Below are 7,328 nucleotides of genomic sequence, written 5' to 3' on the forward strand. Positions count from 1 at the left end.
AAGGCCTCCTCCCACAAGTCGCATCGGAGTGGCGACAAGAAAAAGAAGATGAGGAAGGTGGTCTACTACGAGACCGACACTTCATCACCTTCCACATCCGGCTCCGACGCGCCCTCCATAACTTTTAAGCGCCATGAGCGCAAGAAGTTTAGTAAGATCCCCCTTCGCTACCCTCACATTACTAAACATACACCTTTACTTTCCGTCCCATTAGGCAAACCACCAAGTTTTGATGGTGAAGATTATGCTAGGTGGAGTGATTTAATGCGATTTCATCTAACCTCACTCCACAAAAGAATATGGGATGTTGTTGAGTTTGGTGTACAGGTACAATCCGTAGGGGATGAAGACTATGATGTGGATGAAGTGGCCCAAATCGAGCACTTCAACTCCCAAGCCACAACCATACTCCTCGCCTCTCTAAGTAGGGAGGAGTACAACAAGGTGCAAGGACTAAAAAGCGCCAAGGAAGTTTGGGACGTGCTTAAGACGGCGCACGAGGGTGATGAACTCACCAAAATCACCAAGCGGGAAACGATCGAGGGGGAGCTCGGTCGCTTCCGTCTTCGCCAAGGGGAGGAGCCACAAGATATGTACAACCGGCTCAAGACTTTGGTGAATCAAGTGCGCAACCTCGGGAGCAAAAAGTGGGATGACCACGAGGTGGTTAAGGTTATTCTAAGATCTCTTATTTTCCTTAACCCTACTCAAGTACAATTAATTCGTGGCAACCCAAGATATACACTAATGACTCCCGAGGAAGTAATCGGGAATTTTGTGAGCTTTGAATTTATGATTAAGGGCTCACGAAAGATCAACGAGCTTGACGGCCCATCCACGTCCGAAGCACAACCGGTCGCATTTAAGGCGACGGAGGAGAAGAAGGAGTCTACACCGAGTAGAACACCCATCGACGCTTCCAAGCTCGACAACGAGGAAATGGCGCTTGTCATCAAAAGCTTTCGCCAAATCCTCAAGCAAAGGAGGGGGGAGGATTACAAGCCCCGCTCCAAGAAGGTTTGCTACAAGTGTGGTAAGCCCGGTCACTTTATTGCAAAATGTCCTATTTCTAGTGACAGGGGCGACGACAAGAAGGGGAGAAGAAAGGAGAAGAAGAGATACTACAAAAAGAAGGGAGGCGATGCCCATGTTTGTCGGGAGTGGGACTCCAACGAAAGCTCTAGCGACTCCTCCGACGACGAGGACGCCGCCAACATCGCCGTCACCAAGGACCTTCTCTTCCCCAACGTCGGTCACAAGTGCCTCATGGCAAAGGACAGCAAAAAGAAGAAGGTTAAATCTAAATCCTCCACTAGATATGAGTCTTCTAGTGATGAAAATGCTAGTGATGAGGAAGATAACTTACGCACTCTTTTTGCCAACCTAAACATGCAACAAAAAGAAAAGTTAAATGAATTAATTAGTGCCATCCATGAGAAGGATGATCTCTTGGACTCCCAAGAGGACTTCCTAATCAAGGAAAACAAAAAGCATGTTAAAGTTAAAAATGCTTATGCTCTAGAAGTTGAAAAATGTGAAAAATAATCTAGTGAGCTAAGCACTTGCCATGAGACAATCGACAACCTTAGAAATGAAAATGCCAATTTATTAGCTAAGGTTGATTCAAATGCTTGTGATACTTCAATTCCCAATCTCAAGAATGATAATGATGATTTGCTTGCTAAGATTGAAGAATTGAACATATCTCTTGCTGGCCTTAGGATTGAGAATGAAAAATTGCTTGCTAAGGCTAAGGATTTTGATGTTTGCAATGCTACTATTTCCGACCTTAGAACTAAAAATGATATATTGCATGCTAAGGTTGTAGAATTAAAATCTTGCAAACCCTCTACATCTACCGTTGAGCACACTTCTATTTGTACTAGATGTAGAGATATTGATGTTAATGCTATACATGATCACATGGCTTTAATTAAACAACAAAATGATCATATAGCAAAATTAGATGCTAAAATTGCCGAGCATGACTTAGAGAATGAAAAATTTAAATTTGCTAGAAGCATGCTCTATAGAGGGAGACGCCCTGGCATTAAGGATGGCATTGGCTTCCAACAAGGAGGCAATGTCAAAATTAATGCCCCTCCTAAGAAGTTATCTAATTTTGTTAAGGGCAAGGCTCCCATGCCTCAGGATAACGAGGGTTACATTTTGTACCCTGCCGGCTACCCTGAGAGCAAAATTAGGAGAATTCATTCTAGGAAGTCTCACTCTGGCCCTAACCATGCTTTCATGTATAAGGGTGAGACATCTAGTTCTAGGCAACCAACCCGTGCTAAGTTGCCTAAGAAGAAAACTCCTAGTGCATCAAATGAACATAACTTTTCATTTAAAACTTTTGATGCATCTTATGTTTTAACTAACAAATCCGGCAAAGTAGTTGCCAAATATGTTGGGGGCAAGCACAAGGGATCAAAGACTTGTGTTTGGGTACCCAAAGTTCTTGTATCTAATGCCAAAGGACCCAAAACCATTTGGGTACCTAAAGTCAAGAACTAAACATGTTTTGTAGGTTTATGCATCCGGGGGCTCAAGTTGGATCATCGACACCGGGTGCACAAACCACATGACAGGGGAGAAGAAGATGTTCTCCTCCTACGAGAAAAACCAAGATCCCCAACGAGCTATCACATTCGGGGATGGAAATCAAGGTTTGGTCAAAGGATTGGGTAAAATTGCTATATCTCCTGACCATTCTATTTCCAATGTTTTTCTTGTTGATTCTTTAAATTACAATTTGCTTTCCGTTTCTCAATTATGTCAAATGGGCTACAACTGTCTTTTTACTGATGTAGGTGTCACTGTCTTTAGAAGAAGTGATGATTCAATAGCATTTAAGGGAGTGTTAGAGGGTCAGCTATACTTGGTAGATTTTGATAGAGCTGAACTCGACACTTGCTTAATTGCTAAGACTAACATGGGCTGGCTCTGGCATCGCCGACTAGCACATGTTGGGATGAAGAATCTTCATAAGCTTCTAAAGGGAGAACACATTTTAGGATTAACAAATGTTCATTTTGAGAAAGACAAGATTTGTAGCGCATGCCAAGCAGGGAAGCAAGTTGGCGCCCATCATCCACACAAGAACATCATGACGACCGACAGGCCACTGGAGCTCCTACACATGGACCTATTCGGCCCGATCGCTTACATAAGCATCGGCGGGAGTAAGTATTGTATAGTTATTGTGGATGATTATTCTCGCTTCACTTGGGTGTTCTTTTTGCAGGAAAAATCTCATACCCAAGAGACCTTAAAGGGATTCTTGAGATGGGCTCAAAATGAGTTCGGCTTAAGGATCAAGAAAATTAGAAGCGACAACGGGACGGAGTTCAAGAACTCTCAAATTGAAGGCTTCCTTGAGGAGGAGGGCATCAAGCATGAGTTCTCTTCTCCCTACACCCCACAACAAAATGGTGTAGTGGAGAGGAAGAATAGAACTCTATTGGACATGGCAAGAACCATGCTTGATGAGTACAAGACTTCGGATCGGTTTTGGGCCGAAGCGGTCAACACCGCTTGTTACGCCATCAACCGGTTATATCTACACTGAATCCTCAAGAAGACATCATACGAACTCCTAACCGATAAAAAGCCCAATATTTCATATTTTAGAGTCTTTGGTAGCAAATGCTTTATTCTTGTTAAAAGAGGAAGAAAATCTAAATTTGCTCCTAAGACTGTAGAAGGCTTTTTACTATGATATGATTCAAACACAAGGGCATATAGAGTCTTTAACAAGTCCTCTGGACAAGTTGAAGTTTCTTGTGACGTTGTGTTTGATGAGACTAACGGCTCTCAAGTAGAGCAAGTTGATCTTGATGAGATAGGTGATGAAGAGGCTCCATGCATCGCGCTAAGGAACATGTCCATTGGGGATGTGTGTCCTAAGGAATCCGAAGAGCCTCCAAATGCACAAGATCAACCATCCTTCTCCACGCAAGCATCTCCACCAACTCAAAATGAGGATGAAGCTCAAGTTGATGAAGTAGGAGATCAAGCAAATGAGCCACCTCAAGATGACGACCATGATCAAGGGGGAGATGCAAATGATCAAGACAAGGAGGATGAAGAACCAAGACCGCCACACCCAAGAGTCCACCAAGCAATCCAACGAGATCATCCCGTCGACACCATCCTCGACGACATTCATAAGGGGGTAACTACTAGATCTCGTGTTGCTCATTTCTGTGAACATTATTCTTTTGTTTCCTCTATTGAGCCACACAGGATAGAGGAAGCACTACAAGATTCGGATTGGGTGGTGGCGATGCAAGAGGAGCTCAACAACTTCACTAGGAATAAGGTATGGCATTTGGTTCCACGTCCTAACCAAAATGTTGTAGGAACCAAATGGGTGTTCCGCAACAAGCAAGATGAGCATGGTGTGGTGACAAGGAACAAAGCTCGACTTGTGGCCAAAGGATACTCTCAAGTCGAAGGTTTGGATTTCGGTGAAACCTATGCACCCGTAGCTAGGCTTGAGTCAATTCGTATATTATTGGCCTATGCTACTTACCATGGCTTCAAGCTTTACCAAATGGACGTGAAGAGTGCCTTCCTCAATGGACCAATCAAGGAAGAGGTCTATGTTGAGCAACCTCCCGGCTTTGAAGATAGTGAGTACCCTAACCATGTTTATAAACTCTCTAAGGCGCTTTATGGGCTCAAGCAAGCCCCAAGAGCATGATATGAATGCCTTAGAGATTTCCTTATCACTAATGGATTCAAAGTCGGAAAAGCCGATCCTACTTTATTCACTAAAACTCTTGAAAATGATTTGTTTGTATGCCAAATTTATGTTGATGATATCATATTTGGGTCTACTAACGAATCTACATGTGATGACTTTAGTAGGATCATGACACAAAAATTCGAGATGTCAATGATGGGGGAGTTGAAGTATTTCTTAGGATTTCAAGTGAAGCAACTCCAAGAGGGCACCTTCATTAGCCAAACAAAGTATACTCAAGATATTCTAAGCAAGTTTGGAATGAAGGATGCCAAACCCATCAAGACACCCATGGGAACAAATGGGCATCTCGACCTCGACACGGAAGGTAAATCCGTCGATCAAAAGGTATATCGGTCGATGATAGGCTCTTTACTCTATTTATGTGCATCTCGACCGGATATTATGCTTTCCGTATGCATGTGTTCAAGATTCCAAGCCGACCCTAAGGAAGCTCACCTTAAGGCCGTAAAACGAATCTTGAGATATTTAGTTTATACTCCAAAGTTTGGGCTTTGGTATCTTAGGGGATCCACCTTTGATTTGATTGGTTATTCGGATGCCGATTGGGCGGGGTGTAAAATCAATAGAAAGAGCACATCGGGGACTTCCCAGTTCTTGGGAAGATCCTTGGTGTCTTGGGCTTCAAAGAAGCAAAATTATGTTGCTCTTTCTACCGCCGAAGCCGAGTACATTGCCGCAGGACATTGTTGCGCGCAACTACTTTGGATGAGGCAAACCCTTAGGGAGTATGGTTACAAATTAACCAAAGTTCCTCTTCTATGTGATAATGAGAGTGCAATCAAGATGGCGGATAATCCCGTCGAGCATAGCCGCACTAAACACATAGCCATTCGATATCATTTTCTTAGGGATCACCAACAAAAGGGAGATATCGAGATTTCATACATTAATACTAAAGATCAATTAGCCGATATCTTTACCAAGCCTCTTGATGAACAAACTTAGGCATGAGCTAAATATTATTGATTCTAGGAACTTCTTTTGTTGATTTGCACACATAGCTCATTTATATACCTTTGATCATGTCTCTTTCATATGCTATGACTAATGTGTTTTCAAGTCTATTTCAAACCAAGTCATAGGTGTATTGAAAGGGAATTGGAGTCTTCGGCGAAGACAAAGGCTTCCACTCCGTAACTCATCCTTCGCCATCACTCCGAGCAACACTCCGTCTTTGGTATATTCTTCACTCACTTATTTATGACCAAAGGGGGAGAGAGTAATTCTAAGGGCTCTAATGACTCTGTTTTTGGCGATTCATGCCAAAGGGGGAGAAAGTATTAGCCCAAAGCAAAAGGACCGCACCACCACCTAATTTTAAAAGAGTTTTTCAATTGGTATGATTCTCAATTGATAAATTTCAAATTGGTATCTTATTATGTTCAAAAGGGGGAGAAAAGTAGTATTTCAAAATTGATATATCAAAACTCTCTTGAACACTAAGAGGAGAATTTTATTTAGGGGGAGTTTTGTTTAGTCAAAGGAAAAAGCATTTGAAACAGGGGGAGAAAATTTCAAATCTTGAAAATGCTTCGCAAAAACTTATTCATTTACCTTTGACTATTTGCAAAAAGGACTTTGAAAAGATTTACAAAAGAATTTGCAAAAACAAACATGTGGTGCAAGTGTGGTCCAAAATGTTAAAAATGAAGAAAACAATCCATGCATATCTTATAAGTATTTATATTGGCTCAATTCCAAGCAACCTTTGCACTTACATTATACAAACTAGTTCAATTATGCACTTCTATATTTGCTTTGGTTTGTGTTGGCATCAATCACCAAAAAGGGGGAGATTGAAAGGGAATTAGGCTTACACCTATTTCCTAAATGATTTTGGTGGTTGAATTGCCCAACACAAATAATTGGACTAACTAGTTTGCTCTAGTGTACAAGTTATACAGGTGCCAAAGGTTCACACTTAGCCAATAAAAAGACCAAGTATGGGGTTAAACAAAGAGAGCAAGGGATAACCGAAGGCACCTCTGGTCTGGCGCACCGGACAGTGTCCGGTGCACCAGAGGACTCCAAGTCAAACTCATCACCTTCGGGAAAATCTAGAGGCGCTCCGCTATAATTCACCGGACTGTCTGGTGTACACCGGACAGTGTCCGGTGCCCCAAGGAAGAGCGGCTCTGGAACTCGCCAGCCTCCGGAATTTGCTCCGCTATAATTCACCGGACATGTCCGGTGTACACCGGACTGTCCGGTGAACCAGCAGAGCAACGGCTATCCGGCGCCAACGGTCACCTGCTACAGCATTAAATGCGCGCCAGAGCGCGCAGAAGTCAGACACGCGCGCTGGCACACCGGACACTCTACAGTGCATGTCCGGTGTGCCACCGGACATCCAGGCGGGCCCAGAAGACAGATCTCCAACGGTCGGAACCCAACGGCCTTGGTGACGTGGCTGGCGCACCGGACATGTCCGGTGTGCACCGGACTGTCCGGTGCACCATGCGACAGACAGCCCCACCAAACGGCTAGTTTGGTGGTTGGGGCTATAAATACCCCCAACCACCCCACATTCAAGTCATCCAAGTTTTCCCACTTC

This window comes from Zea mays, chromosome 8 (genome assembly GCF_902167145.1).
Source record: "Zea mays cultivar B73 chromosome 8, Zm-B73-REFERENCE-NAM-5.0, whole genome shotgun sequence".
Classification (NCBI taxonomy): Eukaryota; Viridiplantae; Streptophyta; class Magnoliopsida; order Poales; family Poaceae; genus Zea; species Zea mays.